The sequence below is a fragment of the Ostrea edulis genome, chromosome 1 (assembly GCF_947568905.1).
Source record: "Ostrea edulis chromosome 1, xbOstEdul1.1, whole genome shotgun sequence".
Lineage (NCBI taxonomy): Eukaryota > Metazoa > Mollusca > Bivalvia > Ostreida > Ostreidae > Ostrea > Ostrea edulis.
Genome location: NC_079164.1, coordinates 83,364,853 through 83,382,985, shown reverse-complemented (window position 1 = coordinate 83,382,985; position 18,133 = coordinate 83,364,853). Strand labels below are relative to the sequence as shown.

At 34.8% G+C, this 18,133-nt stretch overlaps 1 protein-coding gene across 2 annotated transcripts in view; it reads right to left on the bottom strand.

Annotated features, from left to right (window-relative positions):
• Positions 1–18,133, bottom strand: part of LOC125678402 (uncharacterized) — a 49,448-nt gene that overhangs the window by 23,186 nt on the left and 8,129 nt on the right. Inside the window, exon 1 of one of the 2 annotated variants that reach the window (XM_048916835.2) lies at positions 8,923–9,044. The exons of the other annotated variant lie outside the window; for it this stretch is intronic. The gene's annotated coding sequence lies outside the window, so the exon portion shown is untranslated. Of the gene's footprint in view, positions 1–8,922; positions 9,045–18,133 lie in introns of those variants that run through there. 2 annotated transcript variants of the gene reach the window in all.

The following is an 18,133-nucleotide window of genomic DNA, read 5'->3' as shown; positions in this document are numbered from 1 at the left end:
AGGTTTATAAACTTTTCAAACATTGTTTTGGTTTAGAGACATATGTACTTACTCTGCCTGTAAAATTAAGAAAACTATTTATGAAATTTCGTACTCCAAATCACTGTTTACCCATACAGACAGGAAGATGGTATGGTATTTCCTAGAATGAAAGACTATGTACATTTTGTAATAAAGGAGAAACAGTGTCCAACTTTTTCATAATCAAGAAAAAAATACATAGACAATTTTTTTTTTATGAAAGACCAAATATTCTGAAGTTTTCTAATCTCTATTGTCAACTCAAGATATGAATATATTTAGAAATCTCTGTGTTTTTATTTTTCATATTTTTTTTTAGATTGTCTGTTGTTCTTCGTAATTGTACATGTATTACTATTGTGTTTATTTATACATACAGTGTATATTATGTTTATTTATACATACAGTGTATATTATGTTCTCCTCTGGTGTCTACGAAAGTTGCATTGTTCCATATATGAACCTCTGACGATTTTTCTTGCATGTATTATATTTCTTGTACCTCATGTATCGTTTAACATGGTTTGAGCGAATAAATTAAATTGAACTGAATAGTTGTTTTTAATGAACAGTTTCATTATTATTCGCTTTGTACACAAGAAACATGTATGTGTGCGATGCATGCACAAGTGCTACTTGGTGGCATGATACTGGTATTTGTTTAATTTTATAGCATAAAGTTTTGATTCTTTGTATGAATTACTCAAAGAAATAATAGCATGAGGGGCAAAGATAACAAACAGTGATCAATCTCATAACTCCTATAAGCAATACAAAACAGAGAGTTGGGCATACCCGCCGTGAGCCCTATATCTTGATCAGGTAAACGTAGTTATCCGTAGTCAAAATTAGTGTGCCAAGAGCGGCCTAACAATCGGCATGAAACACGTCAGACAGTATTTGACACAATGATAGGTTGTATAGGCAAACTAGATCGTTATAACGACCATAGAATTTTGCTGATTTTAAACGAGACTGTTGGAACCCCTGCGCCATCAACTTCTTTGTCAGTAGCCTGCTTCGATTCAAGAACTGACCATATGTAGAACAAGTATACTATTTCATTTTTATGATCGAATTTAGATCTGAAAACATGGAAGGAGCTTGGTTAAATATTTTGTTTATATAATAGTAAAATTTATATAGCGTCTGATAAAAAATAAATTACTCTAAGGCGCTTTACAAGAGTAAGTTAAGGAATGCAACAAGAAAACACAATTAAATGACAGTATGACATAAAATCTTATATCTGTAAAATCAGTATAATTAAGATCGATAGCTAAAATTGGGTTGTTGTTGTTGATAATTAAAAACCACAGTCTATACATGTTACAATCTAAAAACCTGATTGTTAAGACATGTTTTGAAAATTTCAAGAGATGTTAATTTCTTGATGTCATCTGGAAGGTCATTCCAGAGATGTGCTGTTGAAAAACGAATGTTATTTGGAGCATTGTCAATTTTACGTTCATGGTTCTTTCGGATTTCCATGAAAAATTACCCACCAGACCGTTGAACGCTCTGGAGGTTTAAATCATATTTGTTCATAATCATTTGTAAGTCATTCCACAACCGGCTTGGCTAGTTATAATGAAAATATGGTCTTTTTCGCCAGGTTCAAAGCCTTTTCCTGGTCATGATTAGCAATATTCTCTCACCTTTTTTTCGTGAAGCTAATTGTTGATGGTACATGTATTTGCACGAAAGACCTCGTCTCGGGATAGTTGGCTGCGACAATATGTTTTCATCTATTTAATCGTAGAAATAACTAATTTTGTATTTTAAGATGTGATAAATTAATAACTTTATATTAAAACTAAACTTTCAGTAAATGATGCATACATTGTACAGCTATGAAGCTTTTTCATACCATGATGAACAGAATATCAAGAAATTCACTTTTTAATTCCCTACTTTTTTATTGAGCAATATTTAGTAATTTTAATTCTAAAAAATTATGGGTTCAGCTTTGTGTATGAATGATATAGATTACGTGAATCGACAGAAAAGTGCATATAGAATGCGAGTGTGATTAATTCTACACAATGAGTAATGTAAAAGTCTAATTGAAATAATCAGATACCATACATGGAAGTTATTTCACCAATATTAATCTAAAAGGCAATGGAATCGTTTAATGTATCTATTTAGCAAAGGAAAATTAAATTGACATTTCATTCACTACATGTACCTATTTTCTATATTTTTACACACAAGGTACACGTGCTCTATCTGTCAATCAGCTGACGCTTGCTTGGTCGCAGCCCACGGGAAAATTTGTATTAAAAAGGTGCATTAAAAAGACATGTACAAGTGAAAGTTTGGAAAAGCTTGAACTACGTAACTGTTTGTTTCCATACTAAAATGATTAAAATGTCGAGTTCAGAAGTTTTATCATTAAAGTGGACAATCTAACATTGAATGGATGGCGATTCACGATATTTTCGGTTCTCTTCCATTTGACGCTGTAACAAATCACTTGATGATACTAATATTATTGTCGATCGTTTAATTTCCCAATTTCGGACACGTGGGTACATGCATATGGGGTGGGGTGGGGGGGGGGGCGTCAAATCCCGCTCGCGCTGGTAAGTGAAAAAGTTCCCAGTTTACTTTCGGTAGGTCGATGGTCTCTTCCCAGGTACATTGTATCTGGGTTCTTTCTTCCACCAATATAAACTGGGTGCCACCAGATAACTAAAGAATTGTTGAGTGTGGCGGAAAACATCAATCAATCAATTCAATCCGCGGGGCATTGTGTTTTTGACCAGTACTGTATGTTATGATCGGTGATATTCTGTCTGCGTGTAGGAATTTTTGAATAGTGCGAAATATCGCTGTTGATATTAGTTTGTATTTCTAGTGATATTTTAGTCGTTTTACAATTTACATACTCCATTGACCGACGGTAGGAAAGTCAATTTTACAGAAATTATGCATTTAAACGCGTAATATGTAAACATTTTACGGACTATTTGCTGCTAGCGCTGAACCTTACATCTGTTTGTAAAGAAGTGCTAAGGTCCACGCGACTTTGAGCCGAGTGACTGCATCTAGGCACCTGATCCCACCTCTGTTGTGTCCAGGGGTCCGTGTTTGCCAAACTATCTACTTTATATTGCTTATAGGAGTTATGAGATTGATCACTGTTCGTTATCTTCACCTTTCATAGAGGAGTTTATAAAATCAACTTCCAAAATTGATGAAATTCAACTACATTATGTACATGTAATTTTATTAAAAAATGCCCGATCATTTCCAAAAAGACACATGCTCATCTTTAATGCTCCATAACACCTGTACAAGGTCTGAAGGATGTCAAATAAATGCTGTAAGGGGAGTTACGACAAAAATAGATACCGTATATATCCATGACATGCTTAAAAATAACAAATTTCAACTACACTGTATGCTCCGAGATTCGGTGAAAGCGTCAGTCAAAATATTCAGCCAAGCCAAATCTCATCCGAGATTATGTACATGTATATTCATATAATAGGAACTAACTACTGCTCGGTATCAAATTGAACTACCACATTCAAATACATTGTCACTGATACGATTTTCATACCACACGCCATTTTTCAAAACAACACTAGAGCAACAGTTGTTTTATTCACATTCAATGAGTCTAGCCTCTGTGCATGTACAGCCATCACTCTAGAGTCACCCGAGTCTTTCCAATGCAGTTGATGGAACATGCAGAATAAGGTTTTGTGCGAATATGATGTTGACCTAATTGTATGACTAAATACTCCTATCTAGTGATCTGTAATTTAAAAAAAAATTACTTTGTTAAGCGCCACTCTGTTTCCACGCACAAGTACTCTGAAGTTGAAATAAAAAATATGCTGGAATTCCTCATTGACCTCTTTGTGGTCTCTTCCAACAATCTGTTGGAATCCCCATGGGTACAAATCGTGCTCCTTTGTTAGCTGACCCGTGTTTATATCCTTTTGAAGCAGACTTTATTCAAAACATTTTACATGAGAAGAAAAAATATCCTGCTATGGCCTTCAATTCGACATTTAGATATATTGACGACGTTTTATCTAATAACAAAAATAATTATTATTCATATGTCGATTCGTTATATCCCCGTGAACTTCTAATAAAAGACACCACAGAGTCGTCCACTTCTGCCTCATACTTAGATATTTTATTGGAAATATATATTAACGGCAAACTAACAACTCATCTTACGACAAACGAGATTATTTCAGCTTCTCCACCATCATTGTCCCATATTTATGTAGCAATATTCCATTATCGCCTGTATATGATGTCATATCCCTCAACTGATTCGATACGCAAGAGCTTGTTCTGTGTATGCTCATTTTATAAATCGAGGCAGGCTACTGACAAACATGTTGATGATGCAGAGGTTTCAACAGTGTCTTTTAAAGTCAGCATTTCGCAAATTCTATGGTCGTTATAACGATCTAGTTTGCGGATACAACCTATCATTGGGTCACATGGTGCCTGACGTGTTCATACCATTGTTAAGACGAGCATAGGCCTATATTTTGCAGTCTTGGCCAGTTGGTCTACACCGGCAATGTCTCTATATGAATGAAAATTTTTCGAGAGGGATGTTAAACAATAGAAAACTAATCAATCAACCTACAGATGGCAAGATTTGTTGAAAAGCTATATTTGTTAACGAATATTTTTGGCCGACGACTATCAGAAAATCCTTGCGAAGCACAAGTGATTCCTATTAATCAGAGTTCGTTCCCATTTTCATCAACTAAGATTTGCAGCTTTGTCTTTTGGCATTAAATTATAAGACATGAAACTAATTTTACTTACAGTGCAAGTTTCACGACATAACCTAACTATGGTCAGGTTGTTGTTTTTTTAATAATCTGCATCGCGGATTCATGAGAATATGGTTATCATTACAATTTATTATAAAAATATCGAAGGCAGAAACATTGGAAATGTAAATCTACAGTTTTATTTCACAAATTGTATATTTGGTTCTCCAAATTGACATTGGGTTAAGCTATACATTAAACATTTTTTGTCCACGGAACAGGGTAGTTGGATCAGTTAAAGGAAAACGGGATAAAAAAAATCAGACCATACACAACACTGCGACAAACACAGTAATGGACAAGTCCTAGGGAAGGTGCATCAATGATATTTCGTAACAGCCATGTATCTGAATTTATTTTTCCTCTAAACTAATAATTAAATATACTGTGTATTTTGCATGAAGAAAGGAAAAAGATGTTTTTTAAAAGACGAGGAATAATATAAAAGTGTATTCCTTATGCCATTACAATTCCGTATTAAGGGAAGAAAAATAGATTCTAAACATTTAGTAGAGTGCGCCTGTGAATGTCGAGTCGAGAGCATTGAATGTTTAATAACTATCTTACGTTTTATACGAATATAGAAAAGTTCAATGAAAAGGAATTCATATATTTGAATGTCATGAAAAAGTGACATAATTCATTAAAATCTACAAGTATTTACGAAATCGTAAAATAGCTAATATCTGACATATTTCATCTTCAGGACGGTATTTTCCTTTGGAAAGTTTATGTTGTGGCAAACATTAAAAACAAATAATTTCCTTGATTAAATCATGAAACTGTTTTAAAAACCATGACCATGTATGTTAAGTTAATCTGTGAATCATGGATGTCCTTGCCGTTACATGTAACCCGGTGTTCTGAAAATTTTCGTTTTAAATATCCTGTAACTCACAAAATAACAAGCTTCACAAATGTTCTAGGTGTTACTTTTTATACCAAGTGTTACTAATTGAATTTTCAAATTCTTGTTCAATTTGTTACACAAACGACTGGACAGAGAGTATTGAGAACGTCATGTTTGCTGATAAGTACTGTCATTGTGCTGTTGGTACTGCTAAGTACTGATAATTATTGATATTTTTACTGCTGTTTTGGTATAAAATTATATAGTGCGTCTAGATGTATAACTTTTAAAGAATCATTAATATATAATGCAGTATTATTTGGTGAAATATATCCCTAGTGGGGGAAAAATCAGTGTACCGTCATCGCCTAGCCTAACGCGTCAACATGGTCGTCAGGGAAACGTTTCAAGAGAAAACCATATTCAGTGTGTGCGAGCTTTGTTAATTCTATCCGAAATTGAAGATGAATGTAATTTTTTATACTGTAAAATGTCCTCAGATCTGCGTATAAAGTACATAAAAATCATATTGGGGACAAAGCATCTGTATCCATAGCTACAGATTGGAGAGGGTTTCAAATTATGTAACAAATGTCTGAAAGTTTAAATCAAGTGTACTCAGTTTTTAAACATTCGTCAAGTATGCTTATGATACAAACTTTTTGCGTATATATTCTTCATACGTTTCAGTAGATATATTTATGTATTATGTTGCTTATTTTTGTAAGAGCTTGCGCTATAAAGAAACTGAATGTGATTACCATTGCATGCAATAAGATGAAAGTTTTACGTAATAAAGAAATAAAAATAGAAATATTATTGAAACGTGCGAATAGTGCCTGTCTGCAAGTTTCTCTATATCTGCTTTACTTCATAGCAGTTATCCATAATTATGATTCCAATATATTACTTTAGTGAGGATTGGGCGTTATACATATGTTCATATGTAGCTTTCATTTCTGGTGTAATATCTTGGTTTGTGGTGTGACTAACTTTGCCTGGTGGGGCCATCATATATTTTCTAAAATACTCTAATATATTGCAGGATTACTTCCTGAAATTGAAAATAATGTATAACAAACCGGCACAGTCTGTTTTTGAAGTTGGCGATATGTCATTGAAAGTAAATATTCCCATGTAGCAATAAACGCCGTACTTTTTATTTATTCATTATTGGGTTGTAATAAAATTGATCTTCCTAATGTGAAACATGTTTATCAAATTACACAATTATTTCAATGTTAATTCAGATTATATATTTTTGAAAACAAAAAACAATATTGGGCTTTTGGACATCTTAACACCAATATATGTAGCTCTAGTGTTCGAAATGTAATTATTCAATCTTTCATTATTAATTTCCTTTGTTATGATTATGTTGACAAGAAGGTTTGAGTATGGCAAAGCGGGTGGGAATCATAAAAGATATTATTATATAACTTTTATGTTATTGTCAAATTATCAGCGATGAAAAATCGATTTTTGACACGGAAAATATTAAAATTGATATTCATAATGCCGAAATTACTTTGTGTGTATCCTTTGTTCTCACTGTTAATTTTTTGACTGAAACTCATGGAGATGCAATACGTCATAAATTATACACACTGTAAGCTGCATGTACAATCAAATGTCAGATATGCAGGAATCACGGGACCATGTCAAAAGACTTCGGTTCCCTTTGGATGTGAATGGTCACTTCCGGGCTAGGAACTCAAAGAAATTATAAAATCACTCACAGGCCTGGCTACTCTCAACAGTTACCGGCCCTGTTTAAAATCTGCCGGCCCTGTTTAAAATCTGACCGTCCTGATTTTCAGTTTTGTGATGTTCGTTATTTTACACAAATGAATTTACTAATAAAGCTAATTTGTAACAGTTGTTGTTGTATACTGGAAGTCAAAATTAACCCGACCGAAATTTCGTCTCGAGCCGCCTGAGACCGTCTCGTGTGACCAGGCGGGTTGTATTGTAAATTTCAATCCTGCCTCCTGGTCACTAGAAGAAGGTAAATTGATTTAAGCTATTTATTTCACTGCAATATCCCCAGACTAACAGGAATATTATTTACAAATGTCTGTTACATATGTATGTACTATGTGCCTTGTTTGAAAACATTCATGTTTATTGGTTTTACTACGATATCTAAGCTATAGATTTTATCAAATATTTGTCAAAATCTGCAGGAACAGAACCTTGTAAATCGATCTATTTTAGTTTTTTAAGGATGAATTTATATGAAAAGTTAAATTTGCTGATAAAAACCTCTTTGATACGTAACCAACCCCAAATCCGTAGCTTGAGAATCCGCAGGATGAGAATTTTCAAAATAATTTGAAATTTCAACACCTAAGTACCGGACGCGTTGGAGGCTCAAGGATTTGAGTTTTCGCTTGAGGTCGTGGGTTGGAAACCCGCTTGTGCCTTGGCCGCGTTTAACTTATGATGTGAAATAGGTAGTCAAACACTCGGCATTTAGATGTCAAAGCCGCGGGTCTTTCTGATAATACTTCTTGTGTCGCGACAGGATTTGGTACGATAAAGAATCCCCAAAGATACATATGTACGGACTTGAAGGCAATGCAGAGGTCTAAATTTGTGGCGTTTCACTCCCATCTGTTGGCGTCTCAATATCGGTGAAAATTTTTCGACGGGACGTGAAACAAGTAAGCAAACAATAATTACTTAAATTTGATGCATGTACTGTGAATGAAAACCTTGTGAGCACTTTCAAGACTTTACATATATTTTACTATGAATATTTAAACTTTGTTGGGGGGGGGGGGGGGGTTTGCTTGTAAAGACTCCAAAAGACACATGCGTAACTAGAGAGGATTATTGCAGATGAACAGTATTTCTATAATGAAAATTACATTGAAATCAACTCGTATCTTGAGCCTCAATATTGCAAAAATATAAATATACAACTAAATGATATCATTATCTATTTATAGTTCACTAAATAATATTTTAATTTTGTATTTTAAGACGAATTAGGGGTGATTTAAATGAACAAATGTTCAAGTTTTGACATTTTTCATCGGATACACGTACACGTCACTTAAATAAACCGACATTTTCATGGTTATACTTAAGCCTTATTGAGTTTCATACTATGAAAACATATTTTCGCCAGTCAGTTAAATCTATACGAATCACCACAGAAGTAAACGAACTAAACAAAATATATTAAACGTGAATTAATTTAGGAGCATTTTAAAGAGTTCTTACCTTAACATCATATCCGTGGTCGATGATGCGAAACGATCGACATCCAGTGCATTACACAGCACCCTAACTAGAGCATAGAAGATGAGATGACACCTATTCCGATTGTACTGCGTGATGAATTTACCGTATTAAGTATTTTCCCGATACCTTTAATTATTAATGCCCATTGATCGATAGCGTTGTAACAGAGGGGCCATCTGGAATCGCTCTAGTGAAACAAAGCGTGTTGTTTCACACTTGCGGGTATCGACTAATTAATTACTCCATATATGAAGCATATAAGAATTATGACATTAAGAATTCATGAATCAAATTATACATAACAAAGCAGATCGTCTCTCATGGACTGCTTGGTGGTGAGGGAATGGAACAATTCGCATTAAAAGCTACTTACTACGGGTGCATATTATATTGGAAGAGCGTTACTAAAGCGTTTATTGTCCTTGTTGCTTCGTCTGTCGTGGAAAACGAATTTTATGCAAAGACTTGTTACATTTAAGGTGTACCGATCGTAATGGAATTACATTTGGTCTACAATTGTTCACTAAAGTTACATAGTGAATTCAATGCCAATATATAAAACATGAAATTTATGCCACTAAATCCTTCCTGTTTCTCGAGAAATGTGTTGTATATAATATATAACTATTCCTAACAAACGATCCAAAGTTTCACATTCTCAATATAGATGTTGACGACAAGCTAACAACTCAATTTTACGACAGACAGGATGATTTCAGCTTCTCCTTCGTCAAATTCCCATATTCATGTAGCAATATTCCATTATCACCTACATAAAAGGTGAAGATAACGAACAGTGATCAATCTCAGAACTATTAAGCAATACAAAATAGAGAGTTGAGCAAACGCGGACCCCTGGATATACCAGTGGTGGAATCAGGTGTCTAGGAGGAGTAAGTATCCCCCGTCGACCGGTCACACCCGCCGTGAACCCTATATCTTGATCAGGTAAACGGAGTTATCCGTAATCAAAATCAGTGTGACACAAACGGCCTATGGCCTATGGTCATTGTTGCAAAGCCCGTGCGAGTCCAATTCCATTTTTAAAGATGTACCTTTATAAGAATATCAACATTCTCAGAAAATTTTCTGTCAAATTGAACATCGTGTATAATTATAATGACAAGGTAGGTATATATGCTGCAACGGCGTGCATTTAATCAGAAATTGAATGATATATATTTGGGAAAATATATTCTCGTTAAGAGAGATTTCAACTTCAGTAACATAAGTAGGCTATGATCTTTATGTTAGCCACTGTTCCTTTCATACTTCTGCCAGTTCATGTATGCGTAAATACACAGAAAACACACATATTTTAAAAATTCGTCATTGGTACAGTGGTAGGATTGCACCATCGCCATAGTGCCATCTTACCAGTATCATGGCGGCGACAGTAGGATTACATAGCAGACTGACGCAAATGAACTACCCACGTCTTCACCAAAGGCGTATTCGCCAATATAATCTGTACATAACTGATTTCTATGAAGTGAATATAAAGAGCATCTGAGAAATATTAGGAATTGGGACTAGATATCATCTTTGTGCTATCTAACTTGATATTTTATAAATGTTTCTATAAGGCGTGTTAATATTTTATAATCATTATGACATACTATTAACTTGTGATAGTGAAATTCCATTACAAGTAACATTACTACAGGGAGACATTTCTGAATTAGATAAAGCACCATTCACCAACCATATATTTGAAAAGGCTACATATTACCATCTTGTGGAAGTAGAGATAATATCAGCAGACTTTTAAATTATCTTTACGTCAAATAAATCATTCATTGCATTAGGCCAATCTGATAACACTAGTAGACAGATTGAAACAAAGGTGGTTATCAATATATACTCTCTGTGACTGTGAACTTTGGAGGTGTGTGTGTGTGTGTGTGTGTGCAAAATTGTGCTTTCATTATTTTACATTTTTAGCCAGTGGCGGGTTTAGAGAGGGCCCATTCCTATGCTCTACATGCTTTAATACTGTATAGGAAAGAAACAACTTGCAGCCTTTCGCCTCAAATTTACAGGGTATTAATAGCATATATATATATATATGCAAGGTGAAGATAACGAACAGTGATCAATCTCATAACTCCTACAAGCAATACAAAATAGATAGTTGGGCAAACACGGACCCCTGGACATACCAGAGGTGGGATCAGGTGCCTAGGAGGAGTAAGCATCCCCTGTTGACCGGTCACACCCGCCGTGAGCCCCATATCCTGATCAGGTAAACGGAGTTATCCGCAGTCAAAATCAGTGTGCCAAGAACGGCTTAACAATCGGTATGAAACACGTCAGACAGCATTTGACCCAATGCGAGGTTGTATTGACGAACTAGATCGTTATAACGACCATAGAATTTGCGAAATGTTGACTTCAATCGAGACTGTTGAAATCCCTGTACCATCAACTTGTTTGTCAGTAGCTTACCTCGATTTAAAAACTGACTTTACCCAGAACAAGCTCTTGCATATCGAATCAGTTGAGATATATAAACACCATATGCTGGTGATAATGGAATATTGCTACATAAATATGGGAAGTTGACGATGGAGAAGCTGAAATCATCCCGTTTGTCATACAGTTGAGTTGTTAGTTATATATATATATATATATATATATATATATGTGTGTGTGTATATATATATATATATATAAAGCACTAAATAATCACAACTAGGTACTGAAAATTTTCGCCCCAGCCCGGGGTCGAACCAGCGACGTACGGCACCCACCGCCTAGCAAGATTGTCAAACCAGTGCGCAAGTCCACTCGGCCACAACGACTTCCCTAAAAAGGAAGCTTTGTTATGCTCCTAAAGCGCTACTTATACACACTGATGCAATCCCACACAGTCGCTGTGTCATTCAGTGTTTAAGATATTTTATATATATATATATATATATATATATATATATATATATATATATATATAAATTCATTTTCCGCAACCTCCAAATTTTGGCACCCCAAATAGCTGAGTATTTTGGCAAATATTTGACTTTCACATGTGCCCCTACCCCTTTTCAGAAATCATGGAACTACCACTGCTAGCAGTCATGAACCCATCACGGTAAAAACAATCTATTTCGTATTGCTTATAGGAGTTGTGAGACTGATCACTGATCATTATCTTCACCTTTCATGGTAGTTACCATATACCATACCCTCTGTTCTTGCTACATAATAATATGTCATGATCCATTGGTTATTCTGATGAACAAATGTCCCAGGGTCATCCCAACTTCCATCATTTTTTGATTGTTCAAATATCTTTAAAATGGAAAAATAAACATGTTGCGCATGACACAATGCACTGACCACCAAGTTTTCGTCGTCCTTAAACCACCCCATCCCTCCCAAGGTGAAAAAGAAAATTCTGAAAACTTACTGAACATCGAAACCTCGTGGGAATCCGGGTTAGAATAGGTCCTCAGTACTCCTTGCTTGCCGTAAGAGGCACGATAAAGATCCCTCCCTGCTCAAAGGCCGTAAGCGCCGAGCATAGGCCTAAATTTTGCAGTCCTTCACCGGTAATGGTGACATCTACATATGAGTGAAATATTCTCGAGAGAGACGTTACACAATGTACAGTCAATCAATGAAAGGGTGAAGATAACGAACAGTGATCAATTTCATAAATCACATAAACAATACAAAATAAATAGTTGAGCAAACATGGACCCCTGGACACACCAGAGGTGGGATCAGGTGCCTGGGAGGAGTCAGTATCCCCTGTCGATCGGTCACACCGCCATGAGCCCTATAACTTAATCAGGTAAACGAAGTTATCCGAAGTCAAAATCAGTGTGCCATGAACGGTCTAACAATCGGTATGAAACATGTCAGACAGCATTTGACCCAGTGATAGGTTGTATTGCCAAACTACATCGTTATAACGACCATAGAATTTGCGAAATGCTGACTTTGTACGAGACTGTTGAAACCCCTGTACCATCAACTTGTTCGTCAGTAGCTTGTCTCGATTTAAAACCTGACCATACGCAGAAAAAGCTCTTACGTATCGAATCAGTTGAGAGATATAAATACCATGTACAGGGGATAATGGAATACTGCTATATAAATATGGGAAGTTGACGATGGAGAAGTTTAAATCATCCCGTTTGTCATGAAGTAGAGTTGTTAGTTTGCCGTTAATATATACTTTCAATAGAATATGTAAGTATGAAGCAGAAGTGGACGACTCTGTGGTGTCTTTTATTTCGAGCTCACAGGGATACATGTATATCGAATCCACATATGAATGAAAGTAAATTATTGTTAAGAGATAAAACGTCGTCGATATATCTAATTGTTGAATACTTCCCATTACCAGCTCGCCAGAGTTATCGCGCTTTAATGACTCTTGTGCGTCATTGGTAAGAAAATTAACAAGTCTCGCAAGCAAGTGCGAGATTACCGGTACATAAACTAAACGCCTTCCCCCCTTTAAAAGTTAAAATACATGGTGTATTTTAGATCAAATAGCCATTGGTCAAACTGCATTTTAATAATAAAAAATTCTAACACTAGTTTATCAAAACTAAGTGTGTGTTGTTGTTTGTTTTTTTAATCCATCACACCTATTTAAAAAATTACAAAAATCGATGTTTTCTATCCAAATTCCATCAACATTTTTGTAATTTTTAAAATAGTTTAGGTGGAGTTTGGAAATGCCTTAGCTATGTTAATTAGTGTTAATATGTTTTACGGCGTGACCGTGTTTGAGGGCGAAGCAAAAAAGTTTTGACATTAGTATCTATATCCAAAACAGGACAAAAACAACCCGAAGTTAGCACTCGGACGGAGCTGTATCAAAGCATCCTAATTTTTGGACATTTGATCCACCTATATATTGAACGCGGGAAATATAACGCAATCGATGTAAACAGTATATTGTGACGTCATATTCAGCGTCGTTATTTAGGAAATTTACATACAAAGCGTTTGAACCACAACAAAAAACATGGCGTTAATCGTGGAGTGATTATATATGATTAAGAAAATAAGATTTACATGCTTTTACGGATTTTATGTGTAACATCTCAGAACGACGTGAACTAGGGTAGACGAGATTCAAAATGGAGGAATACATGTCCACGCGCTAATATTCGAATTGACGCCATTGGTACCAAACTTTTCAAGTTCCATAGGTATGGTTTAATTTTTCATTATTTTCCTATATTTTCCTTTTAAACATGTATTATACGTGTTACCTATAGGGAGAGCTCCGCTCTCAGGGCCCTTCGGGCCGTGAGAGGGCTTCGCCCTCTATAAACGTCTAAAAAAAAAATGCAGTTTGGCGGATGGATAATTTATTTTAGATATTGAAAAAGAAGGGGGGTGGGGTACATGTATGATTACAAAGTCTATGCCACATGAACATGTCTAGTTATATGATAACATAAGATGTTTTAAAAATCTGACAGAATAACTTTAAAAGCATATGAATCCCATTGTTTACAAGAAACGTTCTGTGTCGATTACATTTTGCATTCGATGTCATAATTTGTATTGAGAATTACGTATGCCTAAGTAATGTTTACATATGAATGTCCCGGTAGCATGACTTTACGCGCCTTTAATTTGAAGAGTTGCACTAATGGAAATGGTGAATATTGAAGGCCACAGCAAGAGATTTTTTCTCCTCACGTAGAAGTTTTTGAATAAATTATGCTTCATATAAATATTAATACAGGTCAGCTAACAAAGGAGCACGATTCGTGCCGTTGGGAATTCCGACAGACTGTTGGAAGACCTGATCACCAAAGACTACGAAGATATTGTCAATGAGGAACTCTAACATATTTTCATTTCACCTTCAGAGTACTTGTGCGTGGAATCGGAGTGGTGTTTAGCATAGTAATAGATTTCCTTTATTTTTCACAATTATATTGTATATTTGTTAAAGAGACACTACAGCTCATTTTCCACATTTTAATAAAGTGTTTTTTAAAACACGTGTTGATAAAATGATAAATGACATGTCGATACTGACAATTTTGAACAATTGGGTGCATCAATTTACTCTCAAATGCGCTTTGAAGATCGTCCGGAATTCAAAGGTTTCTTCATGCTGACTCGGACTATTGAATGCTTATTTACATCACGTGGTTTTGAATGACAGCAAAGGTGTTGTGTAGGAAATTATTTAAATTCCCCTTCAAGGGGGTCCACACTCACCTTTCAAGTATAAGATTATTCCTGCTCCTTGTAATAAGTAATTATATAAATCATTGTTTCAACAGAAGCCCTCCCATGTTCCAAATTGACCGATGTTTTTACAACTAACACGTGTGTGTTCAGATAAAAATAGCACAAGTTTACTTTTAAAAAGCAGTGTCTTCGCGGCTAGTCCCAATGGCAGATTTAGGGAGGGGGGGGATCCCCCTCCCTCTCGCCACAAATTGTGAGTGAAAATCCAAATTTTGCACCCAGAAAGCCGATTACTTTGGCTAATATTTGACTTTCTCATTCCCTTTCGGAAATCCTAGCTAGATCCGCCACTGAGTTATAATCGTTTCTCCTAGCCATTTGTTTTCCAACAGTCATACTGATCGCAAGGTCAATTTTATTTCACATATTAGTTTTATCTCATTTTATTTTTACCTCTTTTCTTACAGAATCTGTCAAAATTCTGGATCTATCTATCCACTACACTTCCTCTCACTGGACGACATGCTGCACTGTTTACTGTCTGTGCGCATGCGTCTGAAGACCGAAAGGAGGAGACTCGATATTTTTTGTATAGGCCATCAAAAAGTATTAAATTTTACGTTAAAACGAGAATTTTTGACTTTAGATAAGTGTTATTTTCGCAAAGTTCATACATTCAACAATGCAACAAAAATTGAAAAAGCGCAGGGAAAATTGTCATTTAATGATTTTTGCGCAAAATGAGCTGTAGTGTCTCTTTAAAGAAACAGTTTCATAAAATTGTTATGAATACTGTTATATCGTTTTAACCAGTTTTTATGAAATTTTGGTTATGCTGTTTAAGGATGAATGCAATTTTCTAACGTGTGCTAATTGATAATTTTTTTTATTGATACCGCAACATGCTTATTTTATCATTTTTATTTGTTCCTAAGATATATTATTTGAAGAATCAACAACCAAACATAACATTGAATCTATAATTCTAGAGGGATGGAATTACCTTAAATGTAAACTCGAAGCCCCTTTCGTTTTCGATAAATGTTAATGTGGTATTCAATGTATAACAAGAGGATAATGAACAATTTTGAATGATTTAAATTAACATAAATATTTATTGTTAGATATTGGTAAAGGTGATCAAATTTACATGACTCGTACACATTTTTGCACTTTAGACTTTTTTTGAAAAGTTATCTGCCCTTGATAAGATAAGAAAAATATAATTTTCTAAAAATATGTGATATTGTGCGGTATATGATTAATTTTATTTCATATTATCATAAACAGAAATTGTATGTAACATTTTACCAAGAGATTTCTATATAATTTCTTTTTAAAGTAGATTGATAACACATGCTCTTCCCATAGACTTCGATGTAATTTAATTGTTGGTGAAATAAGTCAAGCAGTAATAAAAAAAAATTCTAGTCTTTTAAGCACCCACAAAAAATCGTTCAATTTCCTGTGTTAATATAAATTTCAATTATGAAACTAAAGTACTGAAGTAAAGATGAATGACATATGTTCAATATCATTCTTAAAGGACATATCTCATGTTTTCAAAGTATACAATATTACATGCATTTTGTCTTCTTTATGCTTATAGTAATTAATTCTAATAGTTCGTTCGCCGAAATTTTGCGATAATTAACCACAATACAGACTTAAATCTAAGCCCCGATTTCAAAAAGTCAAGTTAATTAGGTAGGTAGTCACGTGGTACAGTGACGTCACATGCGCCCTTCGGATTGTGAAAGTACTGCGAGATATTATTAAAAACTCAACTTTTAGGGGCCCAATTAATTTACCATGGGCAACATTTAAATCGATGTTGATAAATTGTCCGAGTTTTATATGTGTTCGCCACCAGTGCACACATATAACGATGTAAATACCCAAATATAGCGAGTAAAGCGTGTATGAAATCGGCAAAATTGTGAGTAAATAATGTTTATATGGGTCGCTGTCTACAAACTGTTTGGGGATGTTATTCCTTTATACATCTGTAATTGGCGCTGTTTTTCTAAAATAAACAGTGCAATCATTATTTATTTTTGGATTAGACAAATTATGATACGTTAAATTGTTGACAACTAGGCCCTATGCCAAGCTATTGTCACGCGTGCATTTCGGAAAGAAAGAAAAAGACAACACACACACAAATCAATAAAAATATTCAAATTTAAAGTGGTAATCACATTATTTTATTTTGATAAAGCAATCTTATTACTATTTTTGAATTGTGATCTGCACGTCTTTAGGAAGTACGAAGTGGGAGCACGGCGTTATAGCCTACTGACGCACTCAAGATGCTACGAGTTCAATAAAGAAATAATTCAATTTAAAGTTAGGAAATACAATATTCTATTATTTGTATAATTTAAAGTTCAATTATTTTGTATCTTTATTTTTTGTTGTTGTAAATCTACCAGTTGTTAGAAGTTACATTGTATCGTCGATATATGTTGTTACAAGGTGAAGGTCAGTTGATCCGAGTGTGTATTGAATTTGAAGAGCAAAACAGAATATATGCTATAGGCCTACCAGTGCTTATATCTTCGATATATCCATTTTCTCGCAGTTTATCAGGGTCTCTGTCCAAGCGATGTTTGAAAAGGTGACTGGGTGTGTTTTTTAAGGTAATGTTCTTGCTCCAACAAAAAAATTATCCACGTCTTTTTTCTCGTACCTTCCTTCGAAAAATTGAAAAATACTCAGTCTTAATCCTTTCTACCGACAACTAGTACACCCGAGCACGGCACAAAACATCTTAATGCATTATTATTTACAAGCCGTTAACGTGACAATTGGTTTTTTGTCGATTAAATCTCATCTGTTTATGAAATGGCTAATAGATGTTTTCAAACCCGAGGGCGCATATGACGTCACACAAAATGGCGCGTAAACTAGCGAAAGAAAATATGCATATCGCAAGATTTGAATTTCATCGCTTTCAAACTCGAAAACTACGCAAAATATTTCATTTAAAACACATTTAAAGTAGTTTTAGGCA